Source organism: Mus musculus, chromosome 2, assembly GCF_000001635.26.
Source record: "Mus musculus strain C57BL/6J chromosome 2, GRCm38.p6 C57BL/6J".
NCBI classification, from domain to species: Eukaryota; Metazoa; Chordata; class Mammalia; order Rodentia; family Muridae; genus Mus; species Mus musculus.
The window spans coordinates 39,153,118-39,178,197 of NC_000068.7; the positions used below are offsets into that span (position 1 = coordinate 39,153,118).

General features: G+C 40.7%; 1 protein-coding gene and 2 pseudogenes across 4 annotated transcripts in view; 1 reads left to right on the forward strand and 2 right to left on the reverse strand.

Annotated features, from left to right (window-relative positions):
- Scai (suppressor of cancer cell invasion) overlaps positions 1–25,080 on the reverse strand; it is a 124,545-nt gene that overhangs the window by 86,904 nt on the left and 12,561 nt on the right. The window lies entirely within an intron of this gene.
- On the forward strand, positions 847–1,569 carry Gm18791 (predicted gene, 18791; annotated as a pseudogene).
- On the reverse strand, positions 4,369–9,118 carry Gm16523 (predicted gene, 16523; annotated as a pseudogene). The gene has a single exon (NR_033526.1). The product of NR_033526.1 is annotated as a predicted gene, 16523 (transcript).

A 25,080-nucleotide genomic window follows, 5' to 3' on the forward strand; every position in this document is an offset into this window, starting at 1 on the left:
CCATGATCAGGTCAATGGTTGGCTGCAAGCATCTAACTCTGTATATGTCAGGCTCTGGCAGAGCCTCTCAGGAGACAGCTAGCTATATCAGGCTCCATATGTAGCAGAGGATGGCCTTGACGGGCATCAATGGGAGAAGAGGCCCTTAGTTCTGTGAAGGCTCGATGCCCCAGTGTAGAGGAATGTGAGGGCAGGGAGGCAGGAGGTGGTAGGTGGTGGGGGATACACCCTCATAGAAGCAGGAGGAGGGGGACTAGGATAAGGGGTTTATTGTGTCTGTGTGTGGGGGGGAGGAGAATTGGGAAAGGAGATAACACTTGAAATGTAAATAAATAAAATATCCAATAAAAAAATAGACACACACAAAGAAGTTAATAGATTCAAGTTGGCCAATAATATTTGCACTTGGGTTAACAATTTAAAAATAAATAAATACACATGAGTGCAGAAAAAAAAATTACAACAGCAGAAAACAAACCCAAGTACTAAACACTACAACCGAGGGAAGAGGACGTGCAGAGGCTACAGGCACAAACTAAATCTTTACAGTTGACTGCTGAACTGGCTATGACCTTGCTGTGCTAGTGACAGGACTAGCAACTGTTGTATCTGGAGATGTTATACTCCTGTACCAGGACCTACTTGCAGCAAAAGACATTGGACACTTTTTTATCTTCACACAAGAGTAAGAGGCTACTCCTAGTGTTCAGTGATCACAATGAGCAGAGGTGGAGCTTTGGGTGGCCTCACTGGCTTTTCCCTAACTGCCTGTACTTAAGCATCTGAGGCCAGAGCTCATTTGGAAGCTGGAAGAACTTTCATTTGGAGGTTTCATTTAATCTCAAGCTGGAGACTGCTGGGAGCAAGAAGGGAGCGCAGAAGAACAGAGGGAAGAAGTGGGATACAGATGTCAAGTCAACCAAGCACATCTTCTGCCAACACTAAAGCAACGGGGAAAAACAAAAAAAGTCCAAGGAAGATAACGGTTGTAAACCAAAGGAGAAAAAAAGCACAAGATACTGAGACGCCAGGGCACACTCGCAGGAAGCCTGAGTTGAAGAATGTTACTGACTCAGCCAAAGAGGCCAGGCTGAAGATATCTCACAAAAAAATGAAGACTGAACTGAGGGAAGAGTCTCAGGTAACAGTTGCCCTGGAAATCGTCACTGTACCAGAGTTGCAGATATTGCTCTCACTGATCCTTTCCTGCTCTATGAGGAAGTTAGCACCACCACTGTGACATCTGCCTCTGAGGCAGTGCTGACTTTTTGGGCCAGAATTGCAGCCAATGCTAAGAAGTCTGAGACAGTGCTGTCCAATGCAACAATGAAGACCTACGGGGAAATATGGTGTGTGGTTCATGGGACAAGCCTTCCTGGGAACTCAAGTGGTCGGGTTCGGCTGCAGTTCCATGCTGGACAAGCCTGGGTACCTGAGAAGAAAGGGAAAGCGACTGCCCTCTTTCCTGCTTTCAGCCTGCACATTTTCACCCCCACACCTGGAGGACACAACATGTTGTGCCCCAAGTGTGTTCATTAGAACAAGGTTTTAACTAAGAGCCTTGAAGGATAAAGGACCAATCTCTTAAGTTTGAGCTAGCTGCTGACATCACTCACTTTTGTGGCGTGATCAACAGAGCGCAGCTGAAACTGAGAACGACAGAAATCCACATCTATGCCTTTGAAGGTGCCTTTCTCACCCAGAAATTCTGGGATATTATAAGACTTCTTTAATCATATTAGAAAAGTTCAATGCTACATAGCAAACAGTTTGAAGGACCAATAACCTGGAACATTATAATTTTTGAAATTCCTAAGATGAGGCACAATGCTGGTAAACTGAGAAATAGGCAGGTCAGATGTGGGGGAGAATTACTTTGGTGGTGTTTTTCCTATTAGTGCACTGCCGAAGGAATGTATCCAATCTAGTTATTAAATGTTCACTCTGTCTGTGGTAATTGCTATTATGCTGAAAGCAATTACTCAGTCTGGAACTAGAGATACAAAGGGCTGGTTGTCGTTTTAGCAGAAGTTAGATAATTCCTGGGTTTGTAGGGATGTGCCCTATTCCTTAATCAGCAAGCACATTTACAACATCAAAACACTCCTCCTGTTTCCAATTCATCCTAAAAACACAAAAACAAAGACTGGAGAGATAGCTCAGCAGTTAAGAACGCGTGCTGCTTGTACTGGCTAATTTTTATGTCAACTTGACACAAGCTAGAGTCACTTTGGAAAAGGGAACCTCAATTGAGAAAATGCTTCCATCAGATTGACCTGTGGGCAAGCCTGTGATATATGTTCTTAATTACTGATTGATGATCAGGGCTTAGCCATTGAGGGTGTGGCACCCCAGAGCTGGTGGTCCTGGGTTCTATAAAAAAGGAAGTTGAACAAGTCATGGGGGGAACAAGCCAGTAAGCAGCACTGCTCTATGGCCTCTGCATTAGTTTCTGCCCTGACTTCTCTTTGGTGATGGAGTGTGATGCAGAAGTATAAGATTAAATAAACCCTTTTATTCCCAAGTTGCTTTTGGTCATGGAGTTTAATCACCATGAAACAATAGAAACCCAAATGAAGATACTGCCCTAGCAAAAGCCCTGAGTTTGTTTCCTAGGACCCACTTGGCAGTTCACAACTGCCTTTAACTCTAGTCCCAGGGAATCTCACATCTTTTGGCCTTCTTTGGGCACTGCACAAATGTGTTGCATAGACATACATATTGTAGGTAAAACACTCACAGTCGTTAAAAACAACAACAACAACAAAACTTCGGAAAATTAAGATGAAAAATAATAGTGTTGGAACGTGGTCCAAGAATGGGGTCCAGTGAGGAAATACCTGAGTGCTTGTGAGAAAATGTCAAGAATCTTGTGACTTTAGTTCCCTTAAAAACAGAGACTTGCTCTTAGATCATGGTTTTGCGCTCCTCCAGTTGTAATGGAGAGGCGTTTACCTCAGACTATGCATTACAGCTGGCTATTATAGGCCTCTGCGGAAAAACATGTTTTTGTCAGATGTAGCTTGTCCCTATGATTGTATGCTTTACTAATATGACTCCTCTTAACTCTTGGAGTATAAATTGGCTGATACTCTGAATAATATTGTCCATTGCATAAGACTTGAGTCCGTCATGTTTATAGGCTCCATTCTTCCAGAGCCTCTTCTAGAAGCTCTTATCTACACTGCCTCAGAGCAGTGATAAATACACATTCCCATGTGGAAAAAACAGAGAAGACATATACAGATAGTCCCCAAATTACAACGTGATCTGTACAGAATTTGGTTAAGAAAAGCTTTTGCTTCAATAAATACAAATAAATAAAATGTAAGTATTATCATTAGTTCCTTGGCTTAGGGTTGAACACTCCAAACTTAGGTGTAAGTAATGAATATGGAGAAATCACATGTCTGTTAACAAGGCATGTTAAAATCTTTGTGTGTGTGTGTGTGTGTGTGTGTTATTTCTGAGAAACGATTGTATTTTGTAACCCAGGCTAGTCTGAAGCCTATAATTCTCCTATGTACTGGGACTGTCAGAATATATGTGAAATCTGGGACACTGAATTTTGTAATGGATTCATATAATATGTGCCATTTTGTGCCTCACTTATTTTACTTAGTAAGATGTCTTTAAAGTTTACTCATTGTTACATGTGTCCTTTTACAACAGAGGAGAATATGATTGTATGTGTATACTAATGGGTGTATAGGGTCATTCATGGATGGGCATTTCAGTTGTTTCATCCTGCTGGCTGTTGTGACTAGTGCTGCTGTGTACACTGATGCATAACATATCTGAATCCCAGGGTTCCACTTTTTGGCCATGAGGGAACTCTGGTATTCTAAACAGAGGAAACGGCAAGAGTACAGGCCATGAGTCAACCTGCCTGGTGTGTCTAAGCAACAGCAAGAAGGTCAGTTAAAGAGAAGCAGGACACCTAGATTGGTAAGGAGGAAGTAGGTGGTAGGAGGACTGGTTTTGTGTAGTAAGGGAACTGAAGAGCCATAGGGGGTTATATAAACAGTGGGCTGATCTATATCTACACCCCCAATTCATTGAACCCCAGCCTTTTCACCATCTGATATAAATTATCTTTTGAATGAATTGAGAAGAGTATGAGACAGGGGTAATGAGCCTGATGATTAAATTCTATGGCTTTCTTTTCTCAGTTCTTGTCCCTGCACTGATAGCTTTCTCTCAGGCTGTTTCCCTGCTGCTACACTCAATATAGGTATCCTTTGGCAATGATTTTCAGCCCTCTTCCACTTAATTTCCATGACTCCAAACACCCTTAGATGTATTATCATAACCTAAGATCCAAATTAAAATTTTGTTTCTTTATCTAAGCTGACATTTTTTTTTTCAGAGTTTGTAGTTTCATTTCTTTCTTTTTTTTCTTTTTTGTTATTTTTGAGACAAGTTCTTAATATATAGCTCTACCTGGTCTGGAACTTACAGAGATCTACTTGTCTCTGCCTTTTGAGTGCTGTAATTACACAAGTGTGTTACCATGCCAGGCAGGTAAAAAAAAAATTAAATAAAAGGAACCAGAAGGCATAACAATCAGCAATAATAACAACTATCACCATTTAAAAATGGGTCTGTACGCCAAGCACTGAAGAAAAGCACTTCATACATATTTCAATACTTGATGGTCTTCTTAATAATCCCAAGAAGTGCGCTTTACCAGTTCAGCAATGTAAGTGAAGTTAATACTTTCAGAAGTAACTTTCTTATACTGCAAGTAATTCATAAAATTAGGTTTTACCACAAAGCCAAATTCTTCTGGGACAAAGCAGTACTATATCATTTTTCAATTACTCTCAAATCTCAATCTTTCCAAGTCTTCTTCGGGTTCACAAACTTAGAAGACAATTCAAGGTCAACATTAACTGGAACTAACTCTTGGTCTCTGTGTTAAAGAACATTTATTTTTCTTAGACTCTTAAAGCTGGACAGAAGCCAGTTGGCTCTAAGGCTGCAGGCACATCTCTATAATCCAATCTAGACAGATGGGTATTTTCTATTTTTAATGACATCCAGGAAAGAAAATTCTTGTCTACTAAATTTAGATTGTGAGCCAAAGGAAGGAAGCATATCTAATTTTAATCTGCATTATAGCTACACCTTCACATGCATCCTGAACATTATTGTCACAACTAAAATTACACTTACTAACTACAATCCAAAAATAAAGCTGGTCACTAGAAAGGAGTTCCCCTGGACTCTCCAACTGACAAGAGAACACAATAGTTCTAGTCCAAAGCACAATAGAGCTCACCTGGAAACAACTGTTCCTGCTACCGAAAAACTCACCTCCCACAAATAAAAGACAGTGCCCAGTATAGTGTAACCAGACTTAAAAATTAATGCCAAGCCAGGCATATTATTTTTCTAATGTGATGTAGATGTTTAATCCCAGCACTTGGGAGGCAAGTGGATCTTTCTGAGTTCCAGGCCAGCCTAGTCTACATAGCTAGTTCCAGGCTGGACCGAGCTATACAGTGAGACCCTAGTCTTAGTCTTCTATTGTACTAAAACACCTTGATAACAGCAGCTTGGAGAGGGCAGGGTTTACTTTGCTAATACATCCTTATTACAGTCCATCACTGAGGGAAGTCAGGGTTTGGAACTCAAGGCAGAAGGTGATGTGATATAGAGACCATGGAGGAGTACTACTTACTGGCTTGCTCCCCATGGCTTGACCAGTCTACTTTCTTTAGCATTCAGGACCAAGAGTCCAGTGGGGAACTGCTAGATCCTCCCAAATTGACCATCAATCAAGAAAATGCACCACAGGCTTGCCCACAGGCCAATGTGGTGGGGACATTTTTACTACTGAAGTGTTCTGTCTTCAAAAACGAGTCTTGGCAGCTGGGTGGTGGTGATACATATCTTTAATCTTTAAGCATTCAGGAAGTGGAGGCAGGCTGATCTTTGAGTTCAAGGCCAGCCTGGTCTACTGAGTGGGTTCCAGGACAACTAGGGTTACATGAGAAACCCTGTCTCAAAAAAACCAACACAAAACAACAAAACAAAAAACCCCAAACAAAACAACAACCCCCCCCCCACACACACACCATGACTTTAGCTGTGTCAAGATGACATAAAAACTAGCAGAGATACTGTCTCAAAAATAAAAAAATGAACAAATGTTAACTCTAAATCTTAATAATAAGGCTAATATATGGGCCGTAAGTTAACACTTTGATAGCCAGTCTTTATTTTTGTTTTTATTTTTAATTAGCTTTAATTAAAATACTTAATTAGACATTTTTCCAGGATAATCAAATGCATTTATTTTGATAAGTTTGTGAAATAGTTAACACCATGGGCTTTCGGTGTTCTCTGAGCTTCTAGGAAAGGTTTCAGTAATGAGAGGCTTCAGTAACTGTAGATGCTGGCAAATTGGGAAGCCTAATCTAAATATTTAATTAAAAAAAAAAAATCACCCTTATACTTTTGTTGCTCTAGAACTACTTCTGGTATGAAAATCTCTTTAGTCAGGGTTCTCTAGAGGGACAGAACTGGTAGAATGAATATGAATACACACACACACACACACACACACACACAGAGTGTTCTAAAAAAATTAAATATATAAATAGAGGCAATATGCTTGGAGAAATTGGCCAGGCAAGATCAACAATGAATCCACTTACTGAGGCACATGAGTCAGACTGATGGGACAGAAAGGAGAATGGCAGCGGTTTTCCTGGGAGTACAGAGGAATGAGTGTTTCATAATATAGCCCAGGTTAGCTCTCAGTCTCCCAAGTAGCTGGAACTACAGTCATGTGTCATAGTTGGCAGAAGTTCTTTAATAGGTAGTTTTCCATTTCATAATGGAAAGTTCTAGAGATACACAGATGGTAGCAATGCATTCTAAATATGCTTTCAATATATTATACACTATAGACACATACCACCCACTCAGAAATGGTCAAGTGAGTAAAATCTGTCTTTAGCCACAATAAAAAGAGTTTTTTGTTTGTTTGTTTTTTTGGCATGTGATGCTGGAAGTCAAAGTCAGAGGCTTGAACATACTAGACCATTTCCCACTAAGTTGTACTACCAGCCCTCAATAATTTAAGTTTGTAGTGAGACAAAAATTTGTCCTGGCTTGTTTGCACTATAGAACTTAAGAAGCCAAAGCCTTTCTGAAGTTGCACCTCAAGTCACTAGGAAAAATGGCACTACATTGTCACTGGGCCAAACCCTCTTCACTAAGATTCACATATTGAAGTCCTAACCCTCAGCATTCCAGAGTGTGGAAGCAGGGTGTTTAAGTAGGTAATTAGGCTACAGTGAGACCATTAAGTTTGCTGTACACTAACATGAATGTACCATAAGATGAGAAAACAAAGGCTGATAAGCAGCCTCTCTGGACCTGAAAACCAAGAGGGATAGCTTTGGAGAAGCATGCTAAGACCTCAGCTTGGGGAGTGCTAGAAAGCCTGCTGGTTTTATGTAAGGTGCCCACACTATGGTATTTTGTTATGGCAGAATATTCACAACTTCAGAGTTTTTGTTTTGTTTCAGAGATAGGGTCTCAAACTGTACCTTAGGGGGATAGCCTTAAAACTCCTGGCAGTCTTTTTGCTTCAGTCTTCCAGGCACTGGGATTACAGGAATTGTTTCAGATTAATCAGCAAATGCCTGTCTCATCCTCTTCTGGAGGCCAGAGCTGATTTCACTAATGTTTCTGACTTGTTCCACTCTTGAAAGCTATCATCTTGACAACCCAAGGGGAAATTTTGCAGCTGCCCCCAGCCAAGGTCCAGATTCCTCTGTCACACTTAGCCAGCATGCTTTTCACCTTTGGGTTATAACGTGCCTTCTGTAAACAGTTTAGAATACAACTGAAATCTTTAGCTTCCAGTCACAGCCCCACTGTATGGTTCTTGTCTGTCACTGGTTTACCAGCATCTGAAAGCCCCAGTCAAACTAAGGTGAATTCATATTGATAAATAAACAACAGATACTTTTGATTACCCTTTATTTGTTCCTAAGATGACTCATCTGTGCAAAGTAGACTTTAGATCGCTAGTCCAGACTCCTAGGGCCAACATGTTCTGAGGACAGCAGTTTTCAGTTCTATTTTCTGAATTCTACTTGTGTGTAACACCTTGGTGATATCATTGTACCTGCCTTCAGGGACCTGGTCATTAGAGATAGGTGGTGTGTAATGTGCCCTTCTTTCTCAAAGGGGAATAGGCTGGTGTCCTGCTTTGGAGCTCTGTAGAGTCAAGTTTCAGCTCTTCCAGGGCTTCCTGCTGTGCTTCCACAGCATGGCTTTGATGGAATCCCTCTCCAGCTCCTGCTGCTTAGACAGTGCCCACCTCGTCAGCAGAAGAGCTCTCTGTTCACTCTCCTCAAATACTCCTGAGGTCGCTGTCTTGATTTATCCAAGAACCTCACAGGGATAATAAAATCTTCAATAGGAATCAGTTCTTAGGTGGCTTTTCCAGTTTTCGGATCCACTTTTTCAGGCGATCCTTTGCTGCTTGTTCCTTTCTGGGGTCTACCTTCTTCTTTCATAGAGGTTCTGCTCTCACAAGAATGAACTCCTGGCAGGACACCTTTAATCCCAGCACTTGGGAGGCAGAGGCAGGTGGATTTCTCAGTTCGAGGCCAGCCTGGTCTACAAAGTGAGTTCCAGGGCAGCCAGGGCTATACAGAGAAACCCTGTCTCAAAAAAACCAAAAAACCAAACCAAACAAAACAACAAAAAAAAAAAAGAATGAGCTCCCAAAGGGCAGTAAGGAAGCTCTCTGGTGGGTGTGTCTGACCTGTGCCTGGCAGGTTCCAGGGATACAGCTGAGAGGCCGCAGAGCCCGTGTAGCACACAGCATCACAGCAGTAGCCATTGCTTTTCACTCCACCCGCAGGCAGGAAGCTTCCTGGAGCACAGCCCTTGGAGGTCAGACTACTACTTGGGTAGTTTCTGACAGGCCTCTGCCCAGAACTCGGAACTCACCAGTCTGGGATTCAGAGAAGTGGGTCAGCTTTGTTTTTTAAAATGGTTTGTTTTGAAGTGTGTGTGTGTGTACACACATATGAGTGCAGGTACTGACGGAGATCAGAATTTGTCATAGGAATCTATGAGGCTAAAATTATAGGAGTTTATGAGGTGCCTCATGCCTGGGAGGGAACCAAACTTCTGGGCTTCTGCAAGGGCAGTATGGCCGCTAAACCAATGAGCCTCCTCTCCAGCCCTTAGCTCAGGCTTTAAAATCCAAGTAACTTAATAACCTCCCAAAAGATTTTACCTTAATTCTAGCTGTCAGATCTTAGCACACTAAAGAAAACAAACAAATGAAACCCACAAATTCTGAAAAGCAGAAAATTTTAATAGTGTATTTAACTGAGGGAGGAAATCTAAGAGCATTCTCTTCTGTAAGCTACTAGTTACGGATGACACAAAAGTTAAATTATTCCTAAATAAAACATTTCCAAATTCACAGGGTGTGGTGGCACATGCCTTTAGTCTCAGCACTTTGAACACTGAGTCATGTGGATCTCTGATTTCCAGGACAGTCAGAGCTACGTGGAGAGACCCTGGCTCAATAAAACAAAACAAAACCAACCAACCAACGATTCAAACTAACCACTGAGCTTACATTTCCTCAATGTTAGGAAGGCTTCTGAAACATGGTGGCTTCTAAGAGCATGAACTCCAGTCATATTATGTCAAATTAAACTTACCAGTTTATAATTCTGAAAAATATTGCAAAGTAATCTCCTAAACATAAGCACTGCATTAAAGTCTGGTAAAGACTAGCAATAAATTCAAGTTATCAAAGTTAAGTTCATATATACTACAACGGTTCTGTTGGTGTGATTCCAAAAATCTGAATCATAATTCACCTAGCTTTGTAAATTCTATTTTTTATTATTTATTTATATTTTTTGTTTGTGTATGCATGCACTCATATGTGAGTGCCATGTCACATATATAAGGTTAGAGGTAAACCTGCAGGATTCGATTCTCCTACCATGTGGGTCCTGAGGATTGAACTCTGGTCATCATGTTCGATAGCAAATGCCTTTAGCCACTGATCCATATGACCAGACTTTGATTATTTACCCACTTTCTTCAACTCCAAGCCTGGAGCTAAAGGGCCCACTGAACTAAATCTGCAACCTGCCAAGTTATTTAAGAGATCTGTTTTGGGGGCTAAAGAGATGGCTCAGTGGTTAAGAGCAATGGCTACATTTCCAGAGGACCTACCTGCACCAGCACTTCCAAGGTAGCTCAAGCTGGGTATAATTCCAGTCCCAGGAAATGTGACCCCCTCTTTGGGCTTTCTTGGGCATCTGTACCCATATGTATGTGCACACTCACCCCTATCTCCCACAAACACACGAATGTACTCACACACACAGTAAATAAATAAAACCCTTTGAAAATATTTAAGACCCATAGCTTTAATTCATTAGCTTTATTTTTTAATCCCAACATCTCTCCCCACTAATAATAACCCACTGCAAAAGAAGTAAATGAGAATTCAAAACTGAAAAAGGGCCAGAGACATGGCTCAACTGGTTAAGGCACTTGATACCCAAACCTGAGGATCTGGATTCAAGCCCCAGAATTCACATCAAGAAGGAAGGACAGAGGTCAGGCTGTCCTCTGACCTCCACCTGTGGCACTGCTCTCCCCGCAAATAATAAAGGTTTTAATAAAACTAGAAGAGCTACAAAGAACTACAGCTGAAATTAGTCTTTCCTTTAAAAACTTCAATATAAACCCAAGTATGTTTGAACTTAATTCAAGTCATCTAGTTGGCCTTAGTTAATCCAAAGTTTTATCAGATAGAGTCTGTCCTCATAGGAAAGGACAAAGAGGATGAAAACTTTTTGTTTTGCTTAAATTACTATCTTTTTATAGACATGGTCTCCCTACATAGCCCAGGCTGGTCTCGAAATCTTAATCTTTCTGCTTGAGCCTCTTAGGTGCTGTGATTCTAGGTGTAGACTGAGAGTATACAACTTAAACATGTACAGTATGGTGTTAACAACATAGTCTAAAGTACAGGACTGAAAGATGAGCTCATTACACAATATGTGACTACGTATAGGTCATTTGTCCTCATAGAAAGCACACTGGATCAAAGCTGAAAAAAGGCAAATGCAAAGTCAACAATCCTACAATTTTCCAAGATGTAAACTGTACACAGCTTAACCAGGCAACGTGCCTAACAACCATTGAAGAAACAAGGCAGGTCAAGTGTGGTAGCACATGCTGAAATATCAGCACTTTGGAAGAAGCAGCAGGAGGATCAAAATTTCAAAGTTATTCTCGGATGCAGTTTAAGCTAGCCTAGAGATGCTTTTGTAATACCCATACACTGCTTTCAGACGAGGGAGAATCAGCAGTTAAAGGCCAGCTTTGGCTACATTAGACTGGACACAGACAGAGATACAGAGACACACAGAAGCAGACCATTCAATCCATCTCTGTGCTGGAAGATGGCACGTGCCTGTAATCTTAGTTGGAACGTAGAGACAGAAGGGTTAGGAATTTCAGGTCATCTTCAGCTGCATAGCAAGCTCAGACCTTGGTTACACAGTAAGTTCAGTACAGTCTAAACTACATACTCTAAAACAGTAATAGAAAAAAGAAAAAGAAAAAACAAGACAAGGAACACTCCACATATGGCTGAACCAAAAATGAATGAGACCAACTAAACTACAATTTCCAAATGCTACAATAACAACCAGATAAAAGTTCATTTTAATTTTAAGATTAAAAAACAATGTCCCAGTTCACTGTTCTGCCAACACATCCAGGGCTGGCATAGGAAATAACTCCAGATAAAGCCCTAAGATATCCTGGGTTAAAAACCTGAGTGTGAGGGAGCCTTTCTCTCACAAAGGATAAACAGGCTGAGAAAGAAATGAGGGAATATTCTTCAAAATAGTCATAAATAAAATAAAATAAAATACCTTGGTGTGACTCTAACTAAGGAAGTGAAAGATCTGTATGATAAGAACTTCAAGTCTCTGAAGAAAGAAATTGAAGAAGATCTCAGAAGATGGAGAGATCTCCCATGCTCATGGATTGGCAGGATCAATATAGTAAAAACAGCTATCCTGCCGAACGCAAAATGCAATCCCCATCAAAATTCCAATTCAATTCTTCACACAGTTAGAAAGGGCAATTTGCAAATTCATCTGGAACAACAAAAAACCTAGGATAGCAAAAACTATTCTCAACAATAAAAGAACCTTTGGTGGAATCACCATCCCTGACCTCAAGCTGTACTACAGAGCAATTGTGATAAAAACTGCATGGTACTGGTACAGTGACAGACAGGTAGATCAATGGAATAGAATTGAAGACCCAGAAATGAACCCACACACCTATGGTCACTTGGTCTTTGACAAAGGAGCTAAAACCATCCAGTGGAAAAAAGTCAGCTTTTTCAACAAATGGTGCTGGCTCAACAAATGGTGGTGGTTATCATGTAGAAGGATGCAAATCGATCCATACTTATTTCCTTGTACAAAGCTCAAGTCTTATTGGATGAAGAAACTCCACATAAAACCAGAGACACTGAAACAACAACAACATGTTTTTGTTATTGTTCTTCTTTTTTAAATGAGTTGCCTTAGTCATGGTGTCTTATCAGAGCAACAGAAAAGTAACTATGACAGAAGTTGGTAGTAGGGAGTTGGCTATTGCCATACATATACATATGCATGTATGTATGTATGTATGTATGTATGTATGTATGTACACACACACACACACAGACACACACACACACACACACCCCACATTACAGCCTGGGGCAAAAGAGCATCAGGAGATGTAATGCAGCAGAGGTCTATGCTAAAAATGTAAGGAAAAGCATGGGAAATGGAATAGGAGTGGTGCCCTGGGGTGGGGTGGGGAGCAGACCCCACCCAGGTAATCCTGCAACAGTGAAAGAAAAAGGCCCGAGGTATTTTCTCTTCCAAAAAGCAACTACAAAGGAAAGTTTAGGTAAATGTAATTCAAAGAGGAGAGAGGACTCCATCTAAAGTAGACAACTTGATAGCTTTAGAGTCATGAAGGATACAAAAGAAAAGTTTTGGAATCTTTTTCAGATGTTACAGAGAACCTCAAGGCCAGGCATGTGTCAAGAGCATCCAGGCCCTGAGAGGCCACTTTGTGAAGCTATGAAAGCGAAGCTTGGATTCACTGGAGACCTCAAGCAAGATGTTAGAGGTGCCAGAGCCAAGAGATGTCTCTCAAGGAGAGCTGCAGGCAGGGAGTGGAACCAGAATAAGAGAGAAACATGTATTTCAGTCGGCAAAGCTTGAAGGGCAGAACTATAAGCTCTCTGACACCAGACACAGAGCTACAGGATTTAAAATTTGTCCTGTTGTATTTCAGTCTTTCTTTGGTCCAGTATTTCCTAGCTATATTTCAACTCCTCCCTTTTGGAATGGTAATGTATATTCAGTGCCATTATATGTTAAAAATTATGTAATTTCTTTTAAATTTTTATTTTACAGGGGTTACAATTAAGAGATTGCCTTGAGCTGAGCAGTAGTGGCGCACACCTTTAATCCCAGAACTTGGGAGGCAAAGGCAGGCAGATTTCTGAGTTCGAGGCCAGCCTGGTCTACAAAGTGAGTTCCAGGATAGCCAGCAGGGCTATACAGAGAAACCCTGTCACGAAAAACCAAAAATAAATTAATTAATTAAAAAAAAAAAGAGATTGCCTTGAGTCTCAGAAAAGCCTTTGGACTTTGAAACTGTTGAGACAGTGAAATACTATGGAGACTTTTAAATGCATTTTGCATGATAATATGGCTATAAGCTTATGGGGGCCAAGGAATGGAATATGATGATTTGAAGAAGACTAGCTCTCATAGGTTCATTTATTTGAATGCTTGGTCCCTGGTTGATGGAACTGTTTGGGAAGAATTTTGAGGATTGGTCAGGTTAAAGAAGTATATTACTGAGAGTGGGCTTTGAAGTTTCAAAAGCCCATGCCATTACCTTAGCTATTTCCTTCTTGTCGATAAGCACATAAGCTCTTAGCTACTGCTTTGGCACCATTTCTCCCTGCTGCCATGCTAGTTATAAACTCTTAACCCTGGAACCATGAGCCCCAAATAAAACACTTTTTTTTTTTTTTTTTTACAACTTGCCATGGTCTTGGTGTCTCATCATGGCAATAGAAAAGTAACTAAGACACACTCTACAAGCATCTCAAACAAAAATTACAAAAGGTAGCCTAAGAAAAAAAGATGAGAAAAAGCTAACAATGTAGAATTGACATTGAAATAGTTATTATATTGCCAGGAATGCTGGTACAAACCTGACACTTGAGAGACATAGGCAGGAGGAATTGTGAGTTTGAGGCCAGCCTGGGCTATACAGCAAGAACACATCTCAAATGCCTCAAAGAGAAGAGAGGGAGGGAACTCAGTGTCTAGGTTAATATAACCCAATCCGCCAAGTGGGGAGCACACACCCTCTATATAATAGGATGGAGTGGTCTATGATGGGGAGAAATTCCACCCTGTAGGTTAAATAAGAAAGATATCAGACAAGTCCCAGTAGAGAAACATTCTGTACAAACCAGTACTCATGTACTCAAGTAACCATGGTCATAAAAAATAAGAGTTCTATGCCTGACATAGTGGTGCATACCTTTAATCCCAGCACTCATGAGACAGAGGCAGGCAGATCTTTGTGAGTTTACACAGCAAGTCCCAGGCCAGCCAGGGATGCAAAGTGAGACCATGTCTCCAAAAAAAAAGTTGCATGTCAAGAACCTGAAGAAACCTAAATAGGACTGAATACAACCCAGTACTCAGGGTAGAACAAAAAGGGTTCTGCTGCCACACATCTAAAAACAAATAGGAGAATAAAGTACATACTTTAGGTAAAAATATTGGGGGTGGGGCGAGTTCTTCTGTGTAACACTAGCTGTCCTGGAACTAGTTCTATATAAACCAGGGCTCAAATTTAGAGATCTACCTGCCTCTGTCCTTCAAGTGCTGAGATTTACAATCTTTTTTTTTTTTTTCTCAGATGCCTTTTGCTATAGCTCAGTGTCTTCTTAGGGTTTTACTGCTGTGAACAGACACCATGACTAAGGCAACTTTTACAAGGACATTTAATTGGGGCTGGCTTACAAGTTCAGAGGTTCAGTCCACTGTCATCAAGGCAGAAACATGGCAGCATCCAGGCAGGCATGATGCAGGTGGAGCTGAGGGTTTGACATCTTCATCTGAAGGCTGCTAGTGGAAGACTGACTTCCAGGTAGCTAGGATGAGGGTCTTAAACCCATGCCCACAATGACATACCTCCTCCACAGTGCCACACTTCCTAATAGTGCCACTCCCTGGGCCAAGCACATACAATCACACTCAGTATAAAGCAAGCAGAAATATAAATAACACTGATGGAAAGCGAGGCCTGGTGACATATGCCTATGTTCCCAGCACACAGCACACAGAAGGCAGAGGCCAGCAGGAGAATTTGAGGCTAGTCTGACTACACATGGAGACTACACCAATGCCAAGCATAATACAGGAAATTGGCCATTATCTAAAAGTTCCATTCCCTGACTGTAATCATGATTAATAACCCAAGGGCTGTGGAATATGTATGCAGGTATATGGTTAATTATTGGTTAATTATTTTACATTTCCCAGTATTTGAGAGATGGAGGCAGGGGGATTAGAAGTTCAAATTAATCTGTATACAAAAAATTCAAAGCCAGTCTAGACAATATAAGATCTTGTCTCAAAACAACAATCACCATAACAAAAAAGCAACCAAATATTATATATTCCTTTTATTAATGTCTTTTGTAGAAGGCTTTTTTTTTGTATGTTTTTTGTTTTTGTTTTTGTTTTCTTTTTCAGTGACTGCTAGTCAATACCACTACCACCAGGCCAGGGACCAGAGAGATGGCTCAGAGGGTAAAGACACTTAAGCAAACCTGGCAACCTGAATTCAACACCCAGAAATCATATAAAGATAGAAGACAGCCAACTCCAATGCTGTCCTGTGGCCCCATACTTGCACTTTAGTGCATTTGTGCCCTCTTAAGGTTTGAATACTCTTATAGTATATGTCATATAACCTGTTACAAATCTTTCTCTTTAAAAATGACAGTAAGGTCAGGCACAGGATGGTGCACTCAGGAGGCAGAGGTAGGCAGATCACTGACACTGAGTCCAGTCTATTTAGTTAGTTCCAGGACAGCCAGGGTTAAATGGTGATACCTTTTGTAAGAGAGAAAGAGAGAGAGAGAGAGAGAGAGAGAGAGAGAGAGAGTGAGAGAGAGAGAATGTATGTGTGAGTGAGTCATATATTTTTTTGGACATTAGACTTTTTAAGTTCTTAAATTTGAAGAAATTAGGGCTGGCTGTAGTGGCACACACTCATAATCGCAGTACTTGAAGGTTGGAGACAGGAGGATTGTGAGTTCAAGGCAATTTTCAGCTACATAAAGTTAACAGACATCCTGGGCTAGAGAGACCCTGTGTCAAAGTAAACAAATCCTATGTCAGAGTCAGGAATGAAATTTTGTGGTAGGGCACATTCTTAGTACACCTGGGACTCTAGGTTCTTTCACCAGCCTTGCAAAAATAGCAATAATAAAGTGATGGGTCATGAAGTAGAGATGATGGATGGCTCTAAGTTATCAGCTCTTGCCAATGCCCTCCTGACACTGACACTGTGACTCTCACACTCTCCACACCGTTCTTGTGGTCTCCGTAGGCCTTTTGTCACCAAGTAGCATGTCCTTTTCCACCCCATGCCGCCTCCATTTCTTTTTAGTTGGTAATGACCAGATGTTATGGACTGCATTTTAACTCATCAGACCTTGCTTTGAGTTTTTCCTAGTGTGACATTTCAGATCAGGCCAAAGCATTCCTATCTCGAAAAATTCAAACTCCTCAAAAATTCAAAAATTGTTTGAGCATCAATGTGACAACATAAGTAGAAATTTCCATTTGATTTGTGTGACATGTTGCAATCAAAAGGCTGCTGCGCTAAAATAAAACTGCTTCAGAATATACGTTCATTGTGCATGAAGCAGCATACACATTGCATATAACGCAAACAAATTCTGTGTATAAACTCGAGCTCTTGCTCTGAAATTGCTCCTATGTGTATGCTCTAAAGTCTGGAGACCTCCAATCTGAAGCATGCTGGTCCTAAGCATTTCAGACGCAGGATACTAAACCTGTAAGGGTAAAACTATGTTTGTCTTGACTTTGCCACTTCCCAGCCATTACCCTGAGAAATCACCATGTTTTTTTGGGTCTCAGGGTGTTTCTCTGTAAGTGGAATAATCCACCTGTCTCTCAATCAGGTGAAAAATAAACCGTCTGCCAGCAACACTACAGCCTCAGAATTAAGATATCTTTTCTGTCCTCTCCTCCCACTTACTTCAGTGTTTGCTGATGAAAAGAAAATTCTGAGATTACCTAATTTAACAACAAGGTCTAGCAGTTGGAGAGAAGAAAATAAGGAAACATTTATTGACTAACAACTGTGGATCAAAACAAAAGCTCAGTCTACATTCCTGACTTTTAGACTCAAAACGCCGTGGGTTGTTCACAGATAACCTTTTCCTGTAACAAGTCCTTAGGGGTGCTCTCCTATCAACTTTCCCCATTTCATGTAATTTCTCTTAAAGTTTACTGTAAGTAATTCAGGTTTTCTTCTGGGTTGGCCTTGCTGTGGATACTTGTAGAATTTGGCTCAGGACCATGTTTTGTTTTGTTGTTCCTACACAGACTCTGTATTGGCTCAAAAAGCCCTTTATCTCTGAAACCCCTTTAGTCTCAAGTTTAATATTCTTCTTCTTGACACTCAATCTAAACACTGAATAACTGAGAATAAAACATACAATGAATTTAAGATACATATACTTTATTACATGTAAAATATGTCTCAATAAGCCAAAAAGGATGGTCAAAAGTAATCATGTTACAAGGAAGTAATATATCTGAGACATTGCTTCTAATTTTTCAGTTTATTCTGATACTACCTATCAACAAGTCCCAAAACTATCACAAATTCTCCCCTTAACCTAGTTTCAAAAATTTCCATTGTCTTTCTCCTAATGTTCTCCCCTGCCCCCAAATGGTTAGTATGGTCTTCGTATTTCAGTAAATGTTTAAAATCTTGAAAGAACCTGAAGCATTTTTCATTTATTAGCCTTTCCAGTCTTCTCTAACCTTCTGTCCCTAAACTCTTGGGAGTGCTACTTATTTCCCATTTTGGGTCACAACCTAGCAGCAGGGGTGACTGGACGTCAGCATAAATAAATCACTGAAACCTCACAAGCCTCTACCTCTCACATACAGACTTGTTTACAGAGCTGATGGCCACCCAGCTAAGAACACCTGTTGAGCTTGCAAAGGATCTCAGAACTCCATTCCTAGCAGCCACATAGTAGTTCACCACCATCCATAACTCCAGTTCCAGGGGATCCAACCCCTTCTTTCAAATCCCATGGGCACCATGCACACATGTGCACATACATCCAGGTAAGACCACATACAATAATAATAGAAAATTCTAACCAACCATTTTTATAGATGAAAATTGACCTGCTAAGTTGATGTATTTTTTTACCCAAGGCCATACACCTGGCAAACCATTAAAAGGTTTTTGCTTTATGAAGACTGGAGTCAGGAAAGTGGTGCTGGAGAGATGGTTCAGCAGTCACTCTTCCAGAGGATCCAGATTTATTTCCCAATATCCACATGGTAGTTCATAACTGCCTATAACTCCAATCTTATGGAATCTGATGCTCTCTTCTGGCTTCTGTGGACACCAGTCATACACATGGTATATATACATACATACAGAGAAAATACTGATATACATATACATAAAGTAAAAGATATAGCAAAGAGTAGTGGTACATCCCTGTAAACCCAGCACTGAAGAAGCTAAGTAGAACATCATCTGTTCAAGGCTAGCCTGGTCTACATACATGCTACATAGCAAGGAAAAAAACCCAAAGCATATCAATTTTGCCTTAATTACTTTTCTATTGCTGTAGTAAGACATCATGATGAAGGCAAAACACAGGAAGAATAATTTACTGGAACTTATAGTTTCAGAAGGCTAGGTAGAGTCCATGACCATCCTGGAGAAGAACATGGCAGTTGGCAGGCAGGCACGGTGCTGGGGCAGTAGCTGAGAGCTACATCTTATCCATAAGCACAGGGCAGAGAGAGAAAGCTAACTGGGAATGACTTGGGCTTTTGAAACTTTAAAACCTACCCCAAGTGACACATTCCTCTAATAAGGCCATACCTAATTCTTCCCAAACAGTTCCACCAACTGGACTCAAGAATTCAAATATATGAGACTACCTGGGCTTCTTCTTTTCAAACCACCACATTCTTCATGTAGACGTATATGAAAGTAGCTGCCTGCATAGGTACACCATTAATGTTTATTTTCTTTCTTTAGTTAGAAAAAAAAGCTTAATATAATGAACAAATAAAATGGAAATAAGTGAGGTAAGAGTCAGTAAGGGCAGAGGCAATGCTGCTGTGGACACCACAGCAGCCACAGCACACCACTAACGGTACAGATATTTTTTTTTACAATCAAGGCAAGCCAATCCAGGGTTATGATCTCTACTGTAAATGCTGGCAAAATACAATACCAAGTTAATCACTTACTGCTGTATAACTTAAATAAATGTTTTCCTGAGTTCATGAATCTACACCCTGGGTAAACTCGGCAAGGGTAGCATCTCTGCTCTGCCTGGATGCAGGGCTTTGATAGGGATCTGGAAGATTAGGCTCTGCATTTGTGCTGCTGATGCTGGATGTATGCTTGAAACTCAACTTGGGTTAGAACCAGAGACTTTTAGTTACTCTTACAAAAGCCACTCATGACTGTGGCTCCTCACAGCATAGCAAGGCAACCAGGCTTCAAAAGGAATGGACCAATCCCAAAATTCACCCAGCATTACTTAGGCCACATTCTGTTGGTGATGGTAGTTAAAAAGGATTGTTCTGATTAAAAGACAGACACGGTCACAGTCCAAGTGGAATATATGGAGCAAAAGACAGGTTATAACCTGTCCTAGCAATGAGACAGATATATATCAGAAATAACAAAGCTGGCTTTTAGTACTGTTTATTAGTTGTTATTAAGCAAGTTATTTCCTATAAAAAGCAAAGCAAAGCCAGGAGAGATGGCACACACTTTTAATTCCCAGCACTAAGAGAACAGAAGCAGATGGATCTCTATGAGTATGTGGCCAGTCTGTTCTACAAAGTGATCAGCCCTAGGCCAGTCAGGGCGTCAGAGTAAGACCCTGTCTCCAAAACAAAACAAAACAAAATGAAACAAAACAAAACATGAGCAAAGAGACAGAAGTCTCATAAGTTTTCCTCCAGTGGCTAAAATGAATCCAATGGCCTATTAGCAATTATCTTCAGAATCCAATGAGTTAAAATTACAGAAGAAGAATTAGGTGTTTTCCATAATAGAGTCACTTAAAAAAATGAAAACCAGTGATCTTTCACTAAAAATTAAACATACCGAGTTGAGCAAAATTTTTGATACCAAATAAGTCTACTGCCTTTACCGAGTAGATCTAAAGAACAGGTTCTCTCATTTATTTTTCAATGAAAGTCAGGTGTGATGGCTATTCTTGGTCATCAAGTTGACTACATCTGGAATTAAATAAAATCCAAAAATGGAGGGCTCACCTGTGAGGGATTTTTGCTTAATTTCAAGTACGAAGATCCACTTCTAATCCAGATCTTTGAGGTAAAAAGATACATTTTTTTAAATCCAGATCTGTTGAGCTAGGAAAAAAATATGCCTTTAATCCTGAATCTTGAGGAAAAAAGACATACCTTTAACCTGGGCCACACCTTCTGCTAGAAGCCTATCTAAAGCTGGAACAAATGAAGCCTTTGATCTTTTTTCTTCAAGTCAGGGTTTCTCTCTGTATCTCTGGCTGTCCTGGAACTCAGAGGTCCACCCATCTCTGTCACCAGAGTGCTGGGATTGAAGGTGTGTGCCACCACTACTCAGCTGAAGCTTCTGCTCTCTGCCTGCTTGCTCTCCCCTTGCTAGCACGTACATTCCTTCACTGGCATTAGCGCCCACTTTTGCAGGATTTTAGCATCTACTGAAGACTAGCTAAGACATCCAGCCCTGTGGACTGAGAAACATCTGGATTCCTGGACTTTCCATGCAGAGCCAGCCATTGTTGGATTAGCTGGACCACAGCCTGTAAATCATTATAATCCCCTTTCTATGTATACAGAGATTCATTCTATAAGTTCTGTTACTCTAGTGAATCCTAACTAATATATCAGGAGAGCTTCTTTTTTTAAAAAATTCTACATTGAAAGAATTTTCATTTATTCATTCATCTCACACTGTTGTTACTAAAGTAAAAAACCCATCAAACAAAGTGAAGGAGAAGCTGAGGCCCCTGCAGCCTATTTCAAAGACAGGTTTCCTGGCAGAGAACAACTCACTATATAACCAATGTTGAAAAAAAAAGTGAATAAAAACCCTGGGGTATGTAGAAAAGATGACAATTGACTCACAGCCTGACAAACCCCTATGAATTCCACCAGCACAGGGGAGTATATACACTCTTCTAAGGTTCCACAAAGATTGCCTTATATAAGCCACCAGATCTTTTTTTCTTTTTCTTTTTCTTTGTTTTTTTGTTAGATTATTTTCTTTATTTACATTTCAAATTTTATCCCCTTTCCTCATTTTCCCTCTGAAAATCCCCATCGCACCCCCCCTCCCCTGCTCAGTAACCCACCCACTCCTGCTTCCCTGTACTGGCTTCCCCTACACTGGGGCATCGAGCCTGCACAGGATCAAAGGCCTCTCCTCTCATTGATGCCCCACAAGGCCATCCTCTGCAACATATGTGGCTGGATTCTTGAGTCCCTCCATGTGTACTCTTTGGTTGGCCACCAGTCCTTTCTGCAAACTAGAGCAAGAGATGTCTGCAGAGATAGCTATTCAGGCATTCTCAACACATTAAAGCATTAGGAATTCTTCTCAAGAGAAAAAATTCTGTGGACTACCATATGACAATGTGATTTTATCATCAGATCATTGAGAAAAACTCAGGAAGGACAAAAGTACCATGAATTCATGAGAACCTCTACCAAATTTTATTTGGACATTGCCATAGGGCATTCATATAAAATAGAATGTTCAAAAAATACTTGATTGGAATAAATTTCTTAGGAATAGGAACAAATACCTATCAATTATTAATAAACATCTGCATAAAATATATTTGGAAAAAACTGTAGACTGGTGTGAAGGTACATACCAATAACCCTAGCACTTGGAGGCCGAGGAAAGAGGATGGCAGGTTTGAGGCCAGCCTGGGCCACACAGCAAAATCCTGTCTCAAGAAAGAAGAAAGAGGATGGGAGGGCTGGGGAGATGGTCAGTGGGCAAAGCATCTAATCTGAGAACTCAAGTTCTAATCCCTAAATCTACACAGTAAGACAGTGGCCTGTATTTGTAATCCCAGTGCTCTGATGCTGAGATGAGAGGCAAAGGAACATCCTCAGCTCACAAGCCAGCTTGCTCGGCAATGAAGCAGCCCACACAAAGAGATCCCATTTCAGACAAGCTGGAAGGCAACGATCAACACCCGAGACTGTCCCCTTACATACAAATGCACATGGCATTTACACACCTGTACTCATACAAACATGCAAATACATACATGTACACACTCAGAAAAATGAGAAAGCGCCATGACAATTTTCTCACTGTTTCTAGATTTATCTTCTATGTATATGCACTTATGTACACAATACACAGTGTGTATCACAGAGCATGTGTGGATGTCAGAGGAAAACTTACAGGAGAGTCGGTTCTGTCCTTCCAACTTTGCATGGAGTCCAGGGATGCAAATCAGATCATCATGCTTGGCAGCACCTTGACCCACTCAGCCATCTTGCTGGTCCTCCAGAAATTCCTTAGGAGTAGTGTTTGGGTTTCTCTTACCACACATGTGGATAGATATACTCAGTAAATAATCTTTTCCAAAACAGATTCTGTGGTTCTATTATAAATTTGCCATTTCCTCCTTTTTAATATATATATTTTAATAATATAAAACTTTTTGTTTTGTTTTGTTTCTTGTTTTGATTTTTGAGACTGGGTTTCTCTGTGTTGCCTGGCTAACTACTCTAGACCAGCCTGGCCTAGAAAATCAGATATTCTCCTGTCTCTGTTTTCTGAGTGCTAGAATTAAAGGTGTGTGCCACTAAGCCCAGAACAAATTCTTATTAATTCAAAATATAAGAACTCTCTAACTAGTTGATGACAAAGTTTTGGTGTTGGTCTTTTAATTTAATTAATTTGTTTATTTTTTTAAGATGGGTCTCTTTTCCTTGTATATCTCTGGCTAGCTTAGAAGTTACAACATAGACCAACATGGTCTTGAACTCCCAAGAGATCCTCCTGCCTCTGACTACTGAGTGCTGGGACTAAAGGTGTATACCACCATGCCTGGCCCCAGACCCTAGTGAGTTCCAGGACAGCCAGAGCTACAAAGTGATACCCTATACGGGGGGAAAAAAAAAAGTCAAGTTAGGTCTGATAGAAGGCCTTTAGGTAGGAGGGCTGTGGGACCCCTCTTTCTCTTTGCCTTCATGCTTTCTGGCCATGAGTTAAGCAGCTTTGCTATAACACATAATCACACCATATGTTGTCAGCCCCAAGAGGGACAGCTGACCATAGACTGAAATAAGCAAACCTGTGAGCAGGGAAACAAACAAAAACCCATTGGTCTTTTTAACCTAGTTATCATTCTCAGCTATTTATCATAGGGACAGAGTCCACTGATAGGCAGGCACATTTTCTTTCAAGGCCTTGTGGAAGGTACAAGAACTGAAGGGGAACAAGTGTGCCAAAACAAGAACACAAAGAGGTACCTGGCATTAGAGTGAAGTGTTTTCACAACAGCTGCCAGTATTACAAAGATCCATGCACCACTCCTTTTGCTTAGTCTGTGGTGAAGATGACTATTTCAAAGCCGACTGCAGTAAGAGGAAACTCACAGCTAGCAATATGGAAGCTCTAAAAGGTTGTGGAACACTTTGGAAAACCTGGGATGTGACAGAAAGCAGGGCCACAAGGTGACTGGGCGTATGTACTTGCAGGGTTCTCAGAACAGACAGACACATTAGAAGGAATTCACTCATATAACACTGTCTGAGAAATCTGCGATCAGCAGTCAGCAAACTAGAGACCTGAAAGAGCCAATGGGTATGGCACTAATCCAATCTGAAGACAAAAAAAAAAAAAAAATGGAGAGCTGATGGGCTGATGGGGTAATAATCTAAGGGCCAAAAACAGGCTTAAGAGCCAAGGTTTTGGACTGAATCCATATTCAGGATTCAGGCAGGAGTCATACCTGACTTTAATTCTGTTTAAGTCTTCAAATAATTAAATGAGGGTATAAGTTTTACTTGATCTACTCATGCAAATGCTCACTTCAAAGGCCAGGCATAATGTCACAATCTGGTATTCCCACTCCTTGAGAGGAAGAGACTGGAAGGAAGATTGCCACAAGGTCAAGGACTGCCTAGTACTGATACTGAATTCCAGGTCCTCTAGGATATACGATACTCTGTCTCAAAAAGCAAGCAAGCAAACAAAATAAAAAAGATTTAATCCTATCCAGAAGCACAGACAGGAGACTGTTTGACCACACATCTGAGGACTTGTGGTCCTATTAGGTAGACACATAAAATTCATTATCATCATTGTCTGTCTTCTTTCTTTTCTTTCTTTTTTTTCCTTCTTTTTTTGAGGGGGAGGGGTTGAGACAGGGTTTCTCTATATAGCCCTGGCTATCCTGGAACTCACTCTGTAGACCAGGCTGGCCTTGAACTCAGAAATCTGCCTGCCTCTGCCTCCCGAATAATGCTGAGATTCACTGTCTTATTTCTTAACTTTCCCAGACAGCCAAAATGGCATTGAAAAGATTCTGAAACCTAAAGCTGGGCATGATGGTTCACACCAGTAATCCTAGCATTTGATAAGGCGGGAGCATCAGGAGTTCAA